Source organism: Bombina bombina, chromosome 3 (genome assembly GCF_027579735.1).
Source record: "Bombina bombina isolate aBomBom1 chromosome 3, aBomBom1.pri, whole genome shotgun sequence".
In the NCBI taxonomy this organism is placed as follows: Eukaryota; Metazoa; Chordata; class Amphibia; order Anura; family Bombinatoridae; genus Bombina; species Bombina bombina.
The window spans coordinates 865802277-865820415 of record NC_069501.1 but is presented as its reverse complement, the minus strand read 5'-3'; positions in this window follow the sequence as shown (position 1 = coordinate 865820415).

Sequence of the window (18139 nt, the reverse complement as noted above, 5' to 3'; positions counted from 1 at the left end):
GCCCCTCCTGGTAGGAATGTATATCCCATACGTCACTAGCTCATGGACTCTTGCCAATTACATGAAAGAAAATGTGTCCCAAAAGTAAATAAAAAGTGATAAATAATTAGATCCAGATAAAATCTGTATACTTCATCTGTGAAGATAATACCTGTTTGATCTAAAATAAAACATAGAGGGGTATATTTATAAAGCAGCGGATGCTGCCTATTCCGTGCGAACCTTCTGGCTCGCCAGAAATGTAAGTTAAGAAGCAGCGGTATTGACCACTGCTCCTTAACTCGTCCATTACCTCTGAGGTGGCAGACAGAAATCATCCCCATCAGATACGATTGGAATGATTGACACCCCTGCTAGCGACCGATTGGCCACAAATGTGCACGGAGCAGCATTGCACAAGCATTTCACCAGAAATGCTTGTGCAAGGTTAAATGCCAACAGCATACGCTGTCTGCATTTAGCGATGTTATGCGGACATAATCCGCTACAGCGGATCATAGCCATCCAACATTTGTTAAATCTACCCCATAGTGTAGAGTGTTGGTGTAATCAGTGCTACATGCACATTAAAATAATGCTTACCAAATTGTAGGTGAGATTGGCACTAAGAATCAAATAGCCAACGTGTTTCGGCCCTTGTTTATTGGCCTTTTTTCAAGACTTATGTCACGTGTGTCTCACTGCATGAGAACGAGGCTCCCATTGGAGCCTATGGAAGCGCTCTCTCGTGAGCGCAAAGCTTCCCTGGGATGCGAACATGAGGTCATGTTCGTATTGCGGCTAACTTGTAATACCAGCTCACATTTGCGTGCGCTGGTATTACTAAAAGGAGTTCAAATATGGCTTTTGCAAAAGAGATATTTTGTGCTCCACTTATTTTCTAGCTCTTTATGCCTTACAATTTAAGTTGTATTTGTTTTGTTTGTTTTTTCTTTTTTTCTTCTTTAGCTATGTTAATTACTATAGAAGGATTTCAATGTTGCAATGATTTGTACACAGGTAATTGTGAACATATCTCTAGTCCACATCTATTTAATTGCAGCACATGAGATAGTTATGTTTATCTGTATGGCTAATGATTACTACATAATTACTGTATTAACAAAGGACCAAACAGAAACAATTCTCCTCTTGAGTATAGACACTCAATATTATCACAAATAGATTTTAAATATAGATAGTACCAGCTTCAGGTGACACATCAAACTCATCCTATTGTAACACACACACGTGTATATACTGTATATATATATAGAGATATATATGTAGATCATATTTACATTTATATACATATATATATATATATATTTATATATCTATATATATCTATATATATATATATATATATATATATATATATATATATATATATATATATATTTATATATATATATATGTGTGTGTTTGCATACACACACACATATATATTAATATATGCACATACACACAAGCACACACACACACACACACACATATAAATAAAAATCCATTAAAATTATGGTGGAGATAAAAGTCTGAGATTAAAATCCTCCATGTCACAAAAGTAAATCAATAAAAATTGTTGCATAGGAAATTAGCACATCTAGGCAAGAATTCCTGCTTCTTTTTATTTACCCAGGAAAACTCTATATACCCTGTTACCAATGCACAATTTGCTGCACTCTCCCTATTAGGGAATCACTGTGTGTTAAAGGGACAGTCAACAACAGAATATTTGTTGTTTAAAAAGATAGATTTACCCTTTATTACCCATTCACCAGTTTTGCTTAACCAACACTGTTATAATAATATACCTTTTACCTCTGTGATTAACTTGTATCTAAGCCTCTATCTTCTGACAGCCTCCTGATCACATGACATTTTATTTATCTATTGGCTTTTAGTTTAGCCAATTAGTGCAGTGTCTGTCACAAGCCACGGCATGATCACAATGTTATCTATATGGCTTACATGAACTAGCTCTCCCCTGTCGTGAAAAGAAAATATAAAAGTTTGTGATAAGAGGTGGACTTCAAGGGCTTAGAAATTATCATATGAGCCTTCCTAGGTTTATCTTTCAAATAAGAATACCAAGGGAACAAAGCAAAATTGGTGATAAAAGTAAATTAGAATTTTTTTAAAAAATTACATGCCCTATCTGAATCTTGAAAGTTTTATTTCGTCTTGACTGTCCCTTTAACACAGTATGAAGCAAAAAATCTGAGATGTTGGATATCTAATTTGCATATCTTACCCAGAATCCTCTTGTGCATTGGTAAAAGTGTATATGGAGTTTTCCTGGGTAAAAGCAAGCAGGGATTCTTGCCTAGATGTGCTAATTTCCCAAGCATTTTTTTTTATTGACATATACAGGGAGTGCAGAATTATTAGGCAAGTTGTATTTTTGAGGATTAATTTTATTATTGAACAACAACCATGTTCTCAATGAACCCAAAAAACTCATTAATATCAAAGCTGAATAGTTTTGGAAGTAGTTTTTAGTTTGTTTTTAGTTATAGCTATTTTAGGGGGATATCTGTGTGTGCAGGTGACTATTACTGTGCATAATTATTAGGCAACTTAACAAAAAACAAATATATACCCATTTCAATTATTTATTTTTACCAGTGAAACCAATATAACATCTCAACATTCACAAATATACATTTCTGACATTGAAAAACAAAACAAAAACAAATCAGTGACCAATATAGCCACCTTTCTTTGCAAGGACACTCAAAAGCCTGCCATCCATGGATTCTGTCAGTGTTTTGATCTGTTCACCATCAACATTGCGTGCAGCAGCAACCACAGCCTCCCAGACACTGTTCAGAGAGGTGTTCTGTTTTCCCTCCTTGTAAATCTCACATTTGATGATGGACCACAGGTTCTCAATGGGGTTCAGATCAGGTGAACAAGGAGGCCATGTCATTAGATTTTCTTCTTTTATACCCTTTCTTGCCAGCCACGCTGTGGAGTACTTGGACGCGTGTGATGGAGCATTGTCCTGCATGAACATCATGTTTTTCTTGAAGGATGCAGACTTCTTCCTGTACCACTGATTGAAGAAGGTGTCTTCCAGAAACTGGCAGTAGGACTGGGAGTTGAGCTTGACTCCATCCTCAACCCGAAAAGGCCCCACAAGCTCATCTTTGATGATACCAGCCCAAACCAGTACTCCACCTCCACCTTGCTGGCGTCTGAGTCGGACTGGAGCTCTCTGCCCTTTACCAATCCAGCCACGGGCCCATCCATCTGGCCCATCAAGACTCACTCTCATTTCATCAGTCCATAAAACCTTAGAAAAATCAGTCTTGAGATATTTCTTGGCCCAGTCTTGACGTTTCAGCTTGTGTGTCTTGTTCAGTGGTGGTCATCTTTCAGCCTTTCTTACCTTGGCCATGTCTCTGAGTATTGCACACCTTGTGCTTTTGGGCACTCCAGTGATGTTGCAGCTCTGAAATATGGCCAAACTGGTGGCAAGTGGCATCTTGGCAGCTGCACGCTTGACTTTTCTCAGTTCATGGGCAGTTATTTTGCGCCTTGGTTTTTCCACACGCTTCTTGCGACCCTGTTGACTATTTTGAATGAAACGCTTGATTGTTCGATGATCACGCTTCAGAAGCTTTGCAATTTTAAGAGTGCTGCATCCCTCTGCAAGATATCTCACTATTTTTGACTTTTCTGAGCCTGTCAAGTCCTTCTTTTGACCCATTTTGCCAAAGGAAAGGAAGTTGCCTAATAATTATGCACACCTGATATAGGGTGTTGATGTCATTAGACCACACCCCTTCTCATTACAGAGATGCACATCACCTAATATGCTTAATTGGTAGTAGGCTTTCGAGCCTATACAGCTTGGAGTAAGACAACATGCATAAAGAGGATGATGTGGTCAAAATACTCATTTGCCTAATAATTCTGCACTCCCTGTATATGTATATGTGCACACACACATACACACACACACATATATATATATATATATATATATATATATATATATATATATATATATATATATATATATATATATATATATACATATATACAAAACATGGGGTGGGGTCAGCACTCTCAGGCCGGACCGGGTACACATCCTATAACCCTGCAACATGCACAGCCCTGGGTGCAAACCAGCACTCTCAGGAAGCTGCACTGTCACCAGAGTCACAGGCAGTTAACCCCAGTCAGGCCTGGGTGCAAGGCCCAAACAAGGAAAATTACAAAAAATAATATTTTTTAATATAAACACACAGAAAAAGACCAGCACTCGCTCACAAGCTCTCAACTAAGATAAAAAGCAGCAATGGAAGAATTAGTTATATACACATACACACACATATATATATACAGTACACATATATATATATATATACACACACACACAAATACACAAGCACACACACACACACACACACATATATATATATATATATATATTAATATACATATATATACACATATATATATATATACTGTATATATATATATATATATATACTGTATATATATATATATATATATATATATATATATATATATATATATATATATATATATATATATATATATATATATATATATGTACACACACAAGTACACACACACATGTGGGTGGGTGTTTATCTACATATTATTACCAAGTATGTAAAAGAATGGTGCTTTTAATCAAAAGAATAACTGCTTATTAAACAAATGTAGCCTGTATAATAGCATATCTATTTAGGGTTGCTGACATTTTTAATAAAACAAATATTTTTTTATTCCAAAGTTTAGTCCTTTAACAGGAAATTACCCAGGGGTGTCCTCTATTTAAAGTTCTAACAAAATACAATAGAAACAATTATTCTATCTCTTTGTGAGCTTGCTCTAGTCTTCGTGAACAGAAATTTATTTAACTTATAAACCAACACTTCATTTTTGCAAAGACCTGGTGCGATTTGGAGATACATTTTAATTATTTCTTCTACCAATGTGTTATCTCTTCCTCATCAGAACCTTTTATAGTGTTAAAATTAACAATTGTGCAGATGATGGCTGGATGAATACACAAGGGAGTCGGCAAAGGGCCTCAGATAACACAACATGTATAAATCATTCAAGAGAACAATTCATGAAAGAAAAGTTATCTGTGTTTTGGATGACATTGGAAGAACTAAATAGGAGTCAATTTGAAGAAGGGACATTTCACTGTATTGTCCACCTGATCTTTTTTTTTTTTTTATTGTTGTTGTTGTAATATACATTTTCAAAATTAATTAACCATTAACTGCTAAATAAATGCTTTTCTGTTGTGCTGAGGAAATTTAGGCCTTTTTGGTGAAAGATTATTTCACATGAGCAGAACTCTATAAAGAAAGCTGTTGCCAGATAAGGTGGCAACTGTACTTTGAAGGAAACAATAGCGAGTGACAGACAAGCCAGTGTTTACCAACTTGAATAAAGGCTTTGGAGGTTTCCACTCGCTGATCGCTTACATCAGCACAGTGATTCAAGACTGAAGTGATGTTTCACCTTACAATATCTATAACAAAACAGAGTGTGTCCCACACCATGAAACCCAATTCTATGTTTGTTACTTTAATGTTTTTGTTTTTTTAAATGTAAAACAAGAGATATAAAAGTAGTATTTAGAATGTACATGTATCAGTATGTGTGCGCATGCACGTGTGAGTATTATAGTTAAAATTGTATAGATGTTTCCATTACAAGTCTGATAACTCAAATTATTTTAACTCTTAACTTAATAAACAAATTTGGCTGAAATTAAACTCCTAAATTACTACAGTCCCCTGATCTAAAAGTAATGTTGTAAAATACCTAAAACTGTAGTTTTACTTTAAGTTTTTTTAGGGATTAAAGCCCAAAGTAAAAATAGTACCATTTGATTTACTCCAGTTCACCAGCAAGTGTGACCCTTCAGGCTGATAGGTACAAGGTAACTAAGACGTTTTAATAGTAGTATTCTGATTTTCCATCAGTAAGTTGTTTTTTTGTTGTTTTTTAAAAAAATTATAAACTGGTGAGCTGGGAGTTTCCTGCTTGTCTGGATCATAGCATTTGTTAACCCTATCCATGGGTATCCAGAGGAGGGGTTTAAGGGGTAGCAAGTGCCTCCACCCTGAAATGTTGCCCCCCCTGCTAAATCACTCTTTTAATGCTAATACACCATTTTAGGACATTTTATATTTTAGTCCCCTTCCCCAGAAAACCATGACACATCACCAATACACTTACACAATGTTTAATGTCGTAAGACCGCTGCTCCTTAACTGGTCCGCTGCCTCTAAGACTACAGACATCAATCTGCCCAATCCTATACAATCAGGCTGATTGACACCTCCTGCTAGCTCCCGATTGGCCGCAAATCTGCAGGGGGCGGCATTGCACAAGCAGGTCACCAGAACTGCTTGTCCAATGTTACATGCCGACAGCGATGCATAGGTAAATTGGCCCCTATGTCTGTATATTTATAAATATGTGTTTACCTGTTTATATGTCTATATATGTCTGTAAATACACATATACACATATAAATACATAAATACAAATGTTCCCACATACACACATATATATACTGTATATATATATATATATATATATATATATATATATATATATATATACAGGGAGTGCAGAATTATTAGGCAAATGAGTATTTTGACCACATCATCCTCTTTATGCATGTTGTCTTACTCCAAGCTGTATAGGCTCGAAAGCCTACTACCAATTAAGCATATTAGGTGATGTGCATCTCTGTAATGAGAAGGGGTGTGGTCTAATGACATCAACACCCTATATCAGGTGTGCATAATTATTAGGCAACTTCCTTTCCTTTGGCAAAATGGGTCAAAAGAAGGACTTGACAGGCTCAGAAAAGTCAAAAATAGTGAGATATCTTGCAGAGGGATGCAGCACTCTTAAAATTGCAAAGCTTCTGAAGCGTGATCATCGAACAATCAAGCGTTTCATTCAAAATAGTCAACAGGGTCGCAAGAAGCGTGTGGAAAAACCAAGGCGCAAAATAACTGCCCATGAACTGAGAAAAGTCAAGCGTGCAGCTGCCAAGATGCCACTTGCCACCAGTTTGGCCATATTTCAGAGCTGCAACATCACTGGAGTGCCCAAAAGCACAAGGTGTGCAATACTCAGAGACATGGCCAAGGTAAGAAAGGCTGAAAGACGACCACCACTGAACAAGACACACAAGCTGAAACGTCAAGACTGGGCCAAGAAATATCTCAAGATTTTTCTAAGGTTTTATGGACTGATGAAATGAGAGTGCGTCTTGATGGGCCAGATGGATGGGCCCGTGGCTGGATTGGTAAAGGGCAGAGAGCTTCAGTCCGACTCAGACGCCAGCAAGGTGGAGGTGGAGTACTGGTTTGGGCTGGTATCATCAAAGATGAGCTTGTGGGGCCTTTTCGGGTTGAGGATGGAGTCAAGCTCAACTCCCAGTCCTACTGCCAGTTTCTGGAAGACACCTTCTTCAAGCAGTGGTACAGGAAGAAGTCTGCATCCTTCAAGAAAAACATGATTTTCATGCAGGACAATGCTCCATCACACGCGTCCAAGTACTCCACAGCGTGGCTGACAAGAAAGGGTATAAAAGAAGAAAATCTAATGACATGGCCTCCTTGTTCACCTGATCTGAACCCCATTGAGAACCTGTGGTCCATCATCAAATGTGAGATTTACAAGGAGGGAAAACAGTACACCTCTCTGAACAGTGTCTGGGAGGCTGTGGTTGCTGCTGCACGCAATGTTGATGGTGAACAGATCAAAACACTGACAGAATCCATGGATGGCAGGCTTTTGAGTGTCCTTGCAAAGAAAGGTGGCTATATTGGTCACTGATTTGTTTTTGTTTTGTTTTTCAATGTCAGAAATGTATATTTGTGAATGTTGAGATGTTATATTGGTTTCACTGGTAAAAATAAATAATTGAAATGGGTATATATTTGTTTTTTGTTAAGTTGCCTAATAATTATGCACAGTAATAGTCACCTGCACACACAGATATCCCCCTAAAATAGCTATAACTAAAAACAAACTAAAAACTACTTCCAAAACTATTCAGCTTTGATATTAATGAGTTTTTTGGGTTCATTGAGAACATGGTTGTTGTTCAATAATAAAATTAATCCTCAAAAATACAACTTGCCTAATAATTCTGCACTCCCTGTATATATATATATATACCAATTCGTATTCAATATTTAGACGAGTATATGTTTGTATCTCTATGTTAAAGCCCTTTTTTCCCTTTTTTCCCTAACACCTGAAACCTCATATTTTTGAGCTCTTATAACGTTTTAATGCATTTTTTTTCAAGAATTAAAATTTGAGGGTGTTATTATGATTGTTCAAATTTAAATCAGCCAATAGGATGAAAGCTTTTCCTTTCATCCTATTGGCTGATTTAAATTTGAAGAATCAAATCAACCAATTGGAATACAAGGGTACCCCTATAAAAAAGGGGTATATTGCATTCAATCTTCAGTGTGCGGCTGGAGACCACATGAAGAGGGAGTTTGTGTTGATCTTCTGAAGAGGACCACTGACGTCACAGCCGACCTCACCACCGCCACCGAGATGAAGATAAAAGATGGATCACGGGCGGGAGGAAGATGGACCTGCGATTGATCAAGATGGAGTGCCGCCCATCATGATTGGTCAGTATCAATTTGGGGGTTAGAATTAAGTTTTTTTTTGTTTTTTTTGGGGGGTGTTTTTTTATGATGATTTTGTTTTGTATTTATGGGCAGAAAAAGAGCTGAATGCCCCTTTAAGTTAAATACCCAATTAAATGCCCTTTTCGGGGCAATGGGTAGTTTAGTTTTTTTTTTATTTTTTATTTTGTAGGGTTGGGGAGTGGGGTTTGTAATGTCAGGGGGTAATTATTTTATTTTATGCAAAAGAGCTGTTAGCTTTGGGGCAATGCCCTACAAAAGGCTATTGGTAGTTTATTTGTAGAATATTTTGTTTTATTTTGGGGTCGTTTTTTTTTTGTTGGGGTATTAGAATATGAATATTTTTTTTATTTTTGGTAATTTAATTTGTTGGTAGCTTTTGTTATTTTTTGTAATTGTAATAGGTTGTTTTATTTTGTGTGTAAATGTTATTTTTTTTTATTTTTTGTAAAGGGTAGAGTTGTTTTTGGTAATGTTAGGTTTTTTAGTTTTTGTAATGTTTTGTATTTTTTTTAAGTAATGTTAGTTTTTTTAGGGTAAGCTTTGGTTTTAATTTAATTTTACAGGTATAGTTTTTATTTAATGGATGGGAATTTTAATTGGGGATAACTTAGGGGGTGTTAGGTTTGGGGGTTTAGTTGTTAGTTTATTACTTTGGGTTGTGGGGGATGAAACGTTTTTTCAACTTGTAATACGAACGGATCCCGAGAAGCACAAAAAGCATATTGCTAGCGGTGTTTTCACTAATGGTAAATTTAGATTTGCTGTGCGACTTAATCTGGCCCTATTTGTTATAATTCATGGTGTGGGTAAGATACATTGATGAGTTTTTGGCCTTTGGCTCTGGTACTTTGATACATTTCAGCTTTAAAATAGGAATGCAATGTGTCCATTATTGACTAGTAAATCAGATGTCAATTAAACTGAATGCCTAGATATTATTATTAAACATAAAAAATAATGGAATTATTTAGGAAACCTACTGACTAGAACTACAATCTAAACTAACTATTAGAGGGTTACCTTATATTGCGAAGGAACTGCTCAGATCTGACAATGTTCAAGAGAAATAGAAAATTGTAAGGGAAAGATTAAAGGGACAGTATACGATAAAATTGTTTTTCCCTTAAAGTATTTTTAATAATTTGTTATACCAGCTACAGGGTATAAAATGTATGATAAATTGCATTTTCAGGTTTATTTGTGTATATGAATTTGCTGGTTTTGTGCTTTTAAACCACAACCTATAAAAATTGTTTGAGCTTGCAGGTAATATCAAATTTCATTATGTTTTCAATTTGCGTACACACACTTGCTTCCTTATCTTACATGTGTCTGTAAACAAAAGCTCAATACTTAATTAACATTTTATTACTGAACTATCCAGCACCACAGGCTAAATCAGTTGTTTCAAATGCTGAAACAAGGGTAAAGAAGCTACTTGTAAACATTTTAATACACTCCAGCTGGTAAAATGGATCATTGGGAACTGCACGGGGACACCGAAAGAAAATGTTTATGTGTATGTATATATATATATATGTAAATCTACTGTATATACAGTTGCAATCAAAATTATTCAACCCCCATTGCAAATCAACGGCTAGATTACGAGTTGTGCATTAGGCTTAAAAAGCAGAGTTGGCCGGTCCCAACGCTGCTTTTTCATGCCCGCTGGTATAACGAGTCTTGAAATGACAGGCTCACCGCTCACTTTTTTGGCCAGACTCGGAAATACCGCAAATCCACTTACGTCAATTGTGTATCCTATATTTTCAATGGGACTTGCATAGCGCCGGTAGTACGAGTCTGACCAAAAGTGAGCGGTAGACCCTCTCCTGTCAAGCCTGCTACCGTATTTTAAAGTCAGTAGTTAAGAGTTTTACACTACAACGTCGTAGCATAAAACTCTTAACTAAAGTGCTAAAAAGTACACTAACACCCATAAACTTCCTATTAACCCCTAAACCGAGGCCCCCCACATCGCAAACACTAAAATAAATATTTTCACCCCTAATCTGCCGAACCGTACATCGCCGCCACTATAATAAATATATTAACCCCTAAACCGCCGCACTCCCGCATCGCAAACACTAGTTAAATATTATTAACCCCTAATCTGCCGTCCCTAACATCGCCGCCACCTACCTACATTTATTAACCCCTAATCTGCTGCCCCCTACGTCGCCGCCACTATATTAAATGTATTAACCCCTAAACCTAAGTCTAACCCTAACCCCCCTAACTTAAATATAATGACAATAAATCTAAATAAAATTACTACAATTACCTAAATAATTCCTATTTAAAACTAAATACTTACCTATAAAATAAACCCTAAGCTATCTACAATATAACTAATAGTTACATTGTAGCTAGCTTAGGGTTTATTTTTATTTTACAGTTGTATTTATTTTAACTTTGTATTTATTTTAACTAGGTAGAATAGTTATTAAATAGTTATTAACTATTTAATAACTACCTAGTTAAAATAAAGACAAATTTACCTGTAAAATAAAACCTAACCTAAGTTACAATTACACCTAACATTACACTATAATTAAATAAATTAAATACAATTAATTACAATTAAATAAAATTATCTAAAGTATGAAAACCCCCCCACTAAATTACAGAAAATAATAAAATAATTACAAGATTTTTAAACTAATTACACCTACTCTAATCCCCTAACAAAATAAAAAAGCCCCCCAAAATAAAAAAGCCCTACCCTACACTAAATTACAAATAGCCCTTAAAAGGGCCTTTTCCGGGGCATTGCCCCAAAGTAATCAGCTCTTTTACCTGTAAAAAAAAGTACAAATCCCCGTCACCACCCACACAACCAACCCTACTCTAAAACCCACCCAATCCCCCATTAAAAAAACCTAACACTAACCCCTTGAAGATCACCCTACCGTGAGACGTCTTCACCCAACCGGGCAGAAGTGGTCCTCCAGACGGGCAGAAGTTTTCATCCAACTGGGCAGAAGTGGTCCTCCAGACTGGCAGAAGTTTTCATCCAACCGGGCAGAAGTGGTCCTCCAGACGAGCAGAAGTCTTCATCCAGACGGCATCTTCTATATTCATACATCCGGCGCGGAGCGGGTCCATCTTCAAGACATCTGACGCGGAGCATCCTCTTCATCTGACGGCCGAAGACTGAATGAAGGTTCCTTTAAGTGACGTCATCCAAGATGGCGTCCCTTCAATTCCGATTGGCTGATAGAATTCTATCAGCCAATCGGAATTAAGGTAGAAAAAATCCTATTGGCTGATGCAATCAGCCAATAGGATTGAAGTTCAATCCTATTGGCTGATCCAATCAGCCAATAGGATTGAGCTGGCATTCTATTGGTTCTTCCAATCAGCCAATAGAATGCAAGCTCAATCATATTGGCTGATTGAATCAGCCAATAGGATTTTTTCTACCTTAATTCCGATTGGCTAATAGAATTCTATCAGCCAATCGGAATTGAAGGGACGCCATCTTGGATTACGTCACTTAAAGGAACCTTCATTCAGTCGTCGGCCGTCAGATGAAGAGGATGCTCTGCGTCGGATGTCTTGAAGATGGACCCGCTCCATGCCGGATGGATGAAGATAGAAGATGCCGTCTGGATGAAGACTTCTGCCTGTCTGGAGGACCACTTCTGCCCAGTTGGGTGAAGAAGTCTCACAGTAGGGTGATCTTCAAGGGGTTAGTGTTAGGTTTTTTTAAGGGGGGATGGGGTGGGTTTTAGAGTAGGGTTGGTTGCGTGGGTGATGGGTTTTAATGTTGGGGGGGGATTTGTACTTTTTTTTTTTTACAGGTAAAAGAGCTGATTACATTTTTTGCTCTTCACTCACTTTTTTTTTGCGGTTAACGCCGGGTTTGTAAAAACCCGTAATACCAGCGCTGTCTGTAAGTGAGCGGTGAACATAAACTGCTCGTTAGCATAACTCGTAATCTAGGTGCAAGTTTGTTGTCAAAAATGTATAGACTTTCAGCTGTTTGCAATGAACAAATTGAACAAAAGCAAATGAAATAACTCAACACAACAAATGCTTCCACTGAAAATGCATCTTTTAATGAATTATGCTGTCTCAAATTTATTCAAACCCCTGAATAGAATCCCTCAAAACAACAAAAAAAGTGCAAAACTTGTGTTGTCTCAAGCACACCTGATGTACCTAATCAAGGGCTTAGTTGCACCAGGTGTGCTTGAACTAGAACACATGAAATACCTAAACTGGCTAGGGGGTTTGTTGAGTGTCACGTTTGACTGCATGCTAGAAATATGGCAAAAGACAAAAGAATGGTCCAAAAAGTTAATGAAATCACTGAATCGTCCTAGAGACACTGTTAGAAGCATAGTTCGCAATTTTAAAGTTAAAGGAACAGTGGTGACACTACCTGGACGGGCACAAAAAGGAAGCTATCAACAGCTGCAACCAGATTTCTGAGAAGGCAGGTTGAGAAAAACCATTGAGTGACTGCAAAAGACCTGTAGCAAGACTTGGTGGCAGCAGGCACTGAGGTTTCAGTTTGCACAGTAATGTGCATACTAAACGCAAAAGGTTTCTGTGCCAGAACTCCAAGACGTGCACAACTATTGATCCAAAATCACAAGAAAAGTAGGCTCCAATATGCTCAAAATAATTTAAATAAGCCACAGAAGTTTTTGGATTTTGTTCTGTGGAGCAATTAAACAAAACTGGAACATTTCAGCCCGATAGATCAGCTGTATGTCTGGAGGAAGAAGAATCAAGCATACACTGAAAGTGAAGCATGGCGGTGGCTCTGGGATGTTCTAGGGCTGCTTTGCATCCTCTGACACTGGAAACCTGCAGCATGTTGAAGGCCCCTTCATTGAAGTATCAGGAAATCCTAGAAGAAAACGTCATGCCGTCTGTGAAAAAGCTGAAGCTTGGGCGTCATTGGACCTTCCAAAAGGACAATGAGCCCAAGCAAACCTCAAATTCCACCAAGGCTTGGTTGCAAAAGAATTCCTGAAAGATTCTACAGTGTCCATCACAGTCACCTGACTTGAACACCATAGAAAATCTCTGGTGGGATTTGAAGAACACGGTTGCAACATGCAAACCCAAGAATATTACTGAACTGGATGCCATTGCACATGAGGAATGGGCTAAGATTATTCAGGAACATTGCCAGATTTGGTGTCTGGCTATGCATCTCATTTGCAGCAGGTCATAACAGAAAAAGGGTGCTTGAAGTATTTGTTGTGTTGAGCTATTTCAATTGCTTTTGTTTGATTTTTTCATTGCAAACAGCTGAACGTCTGTACATTTTGACAATAAACCTGATTAGCAATATACATATACCATTCATTTTATTTAAAAGATTGTAGACATAATGTAGTCAGGCCTTGCATTGATATTCAATATTTTAACAGTTATGCATGTATATTGCCTAATTGTTTTAGTGTTGCATATGAATTAAAATGTATTTATGTAAGCTTGTTGTGTTTATTAGTGGTAATATAGATATATATGTTAATAGTCCTGAGGAAGACCCGTCTTGCACATGATGTTAGGGGTGAAACGTATGTAGGCATTGGACAATAGAAGCATGTAACATTACCCTGATGAGGAAGTTCGCTGCTCACACGCGCCTCACAAGTTTGGAATCTTTTTTTCAAAGGCTACTGTTGCTGCTCTACATGGATTTATTCATCTTTGGTGTTAGAATGGATTGCTGCACGGACTAAACTACTAAAACAGATAAGTGGTTGAAAACATACAGTCTATACTGCACTCAATTTGACACTGTTGACAACTACGCTTGTGACTCTGTTTTGTCTCTTGCAATACAGCAAAGTGGATGGTCACATTCTCCAAGACCTGTTTGTTTAGAGACTGAACTAATTGGAGTATTACGAACTATACTACACCTGAATTAACCTATGAGTTTTCTTGTTTACTCATGTATGCATTGGGGTAGCAACCACATGAGCCTTGAAATTGTATGTTACAGTTCTGCACATCTTAAGCTGCTACGCTACACTTAGATCCCTATATCGAACCTGCCCAGATATAGTGCTTTTATTTGACAGGGGTTTGTGTGTGCAGCTGAATTGTGTATACATAGTTACTGTGCCTTTTAAAGGTAATTTTATGTATAAGGCCGATTCTGGCTATGGTCAATTCTGATACCTTAGGGTGACATGCTACACTTAGATCCTGATATCGAACCTGCCCAGTATTTGCTCCTAGATTTTTTTCTGGGGGGTACTGTGTGCAGCTGGGGTGTAGTGTTAGCGGTACACTGTATAAGGTTAGGATTTTCTATATGATTCTGTATGCACATAAGGTTGTGTTTTGACACAGGGTATGATTTTGTAAGTCAATATATATTTATGTTATAGTAGTCAGTATCATTAAATTACATTTTTACATAACAGGCATGCAGTTATATAGACCTATAATATTAATTATACTGTCTTTAATTAGAAATAATAAACACAACAAGCAACATTAATTACATTTTAATTAATATGGACATATTTAAACATTATGCATTCTACATATCAATGCATCATTTTAAATATTGAATATTTATGTGTAGGGCCTTAGCTTCTACAGTTACTTTTAGGTTATGGTAGATTAGGGGTCAATGTTTAAATGATATGCGTAGTCATTTACAATGCATATTGTTTAAAGTATTGTAGTTATCTTAAAAGGGATTTAATAATTAATTTATATTATTTAAAACATATATTTTAAAATATATATTTAAGTTTGAAATAATAGCTAGCAACTATTGAATCCCTTTAAAGATATCTCCAATACTTTAAATAATCTACATTGTACATGACAATGCATATTTTGTCAAGGAGATGAGGTAAATGCCAGAGGACCGGCAAAACCTTGCCGGTTTGCCACACTCCTTGAACTCAGCGTCGGACCAGAATTGAGCCCCGATCCGCCCATACTTCAAAGGGATGTTGAGTAGGGTATAAGGGATCAAGTCAGTCTTTTAGTATGTTGTCGGCAATTTGATGAGACACCTTGGGATACCACTTGTTTGGGGGTGCTACCTTTTGGGAGAATGGGAGGCACTTCAAATCCAGTCTTCCATTCCTCCCAGAGCTATATTATGTTTAGGGAAATGCCCTACAAAATGCCCTTTTCAGAGCAATTGTTAGTAAGTTTTAGTGTTAGTATAGGGTTTTTTATTTTGGTGTGGGGAGTTTAGTTTTAGGATAGGCATAACTGTTTTATTTATTTTTGGTAGTACTTAATTTTTTTTGGTAATGTGTTTTTTTATTTTATGTAATTTTAGTGTTTGTTATTTTGTGTAACTAAGGGGGTAGGCAAAAGAAAAGTTCCAGCAGTAGCCTCAAGTAGAAAAGTAACACATTTTATTAATGGTAAATTAAAAGAATCACAGGAAACATGTCAGTAATCCCATGTCCAAAAAAAAGTATTTATTTCCCCTTAACTAAGGGGGTGTTGGGTTTGGGGTCTTGGGGGGTTAGTTGTTAGGTTGTTAAGTAGTGTAGTGCTAGTTTGCGTAAGGGGGTTGTGGCAGTTTATGGGTTAATAGGTTAAGGAGTGTTTGTGATGGGGATATTGGTGGTTTAGGGGTTAATGGGTTAGGGGTGTTTGTGGTTGGTAGCAGTTTAGGGGTTAAAATGTTAGGGAGTGGTTAGGTTAATAGGTTATAGCAGATTAGGGATTAATAGTATAATGGAGTAAGGTGGAGCTGGGGTGAGGGTACGTAAGGTTTAGGGGTTAATAGGTTAGGGAATGTTTGTGATGGGGATATTGCTGGTTTAGGAGTCAATGGGTTAGGGGGCATTTGCGGCTTGTAGCAGTTTAAGGGTTAAAAGGTTAGGGGATAGTTAGGTTAATAGGTTATAGCAGATTATGGACTAATAGTGTATTGGAGTTAGGTTGAGCTGGGGTGAGGGCGTGTAAAGGGTTAGAAGAGCAGTATATTTATATACAATGTATAAATTATATGCATTTTCCTGTATAATGCATATTAATTTAAGTATTGTATAGATTTTAAACATGTTTTTTTTCCATGCTAAAGAAAAATATTTTAAATTTATACAATACTTAATTAATATGCATTATACAGGAAATGTATATCATTTAAAGATTGTATATACAAATATTGACATAGCTCCTATAGTTATACTATAACGACATAGCTCCTTAGTTAAAATAAGGAAGGTTTTTTTTTGGCTGCATTAGTCAGGTATAGCAAAGACATGGCATAGATGTTGGCATTCTGTGGGAGTTAGCTTGGTGTTCCAGGGGAGTAACCTGCGTTTTGATTGGGATAAATTTCAAGTGGTGCAATATATCCCAGTCTCTGAAGTACAGGTTACGTATAGGGTTTCAGCCATGTTTGTCTTGCCACCTTTTCAGTAGACATGTGCGTTTCGTTTTGTTCCGAATTTAAATTCGGATGAATTTGTCAAATTCGGAGATTCGGATTGATTCGAATTTCCGAATTACAGTAGCACAGAATCTAACGAATAAATCCGAATTCGTTCGGATTTATTCGTAACATTCGGATGGCCATGGACTAATCACAATTACACTAGTATTGTACTGTATATTAGGTTATATCACTCTGCTATGGGTTACACCTAATATTACAGTACATAATACTAGTCTAATACACAGCACATCCCACCTAACACATACTGAACTTCCGAATTTACGAATCGAATCCGAACCGAATACATCCAAATTTATTTGAATCCGAATGAATCCAAACAAATCCGAAACAAATGCATTCGAATGTATCGAAATTCAAATCAATCCGAAAACAAATTCAAAAACATCCGAATTTTTTTTTTTCGCGCGCACATGTCTACTTTTCAGTGGCGAGACTTTACAGTGTGAGGCCGATAGTGTAGGTGTAGTTACAGTTAGGTTACACAACGTGTTTGGTTTCAGTGAGTGCACTGTCTGTGCTGTGCAGGAGCACTTCAAATATGCCCCCCCGCACACTGAATGTGCCAACAAGTAGTGATGTTGACAGACATTTGCAGAAGCCTCAATCCCTATTATTTCCTATGGGAGACACATTGCCACTCATTGGCACTTCGTGGGTCTGCCCCCTTTTTTAGAATATATCGACAGATCGACAGACTTGATGTTGAAATAGCATTGTCAGGTTAGGTAATGTCCAGAAGAAGACCCAAATGCTAGGGTGAACTAAAATAACACCCTAGCACTCTGAGTTTAATCCAGGACGTGACCCCACAACAACTTCTATAAGACAAGGTACTCACGATATGGAGCAGAGTTGATCTGAGTCCTCTGGATAGAGTAATGGAAAACTTGATAGCAGAAGGATAAACTTCAGACTTGGAAACTATAATCAAGCAGTTCAGGAATAACCCACAACAGAACCCGAGATGCAGAATAAGACAACTTGAAATCAGGCAGATAGAGGGTTAAACAATAATACAGTCAATAATGCAGAGATTGAAAAT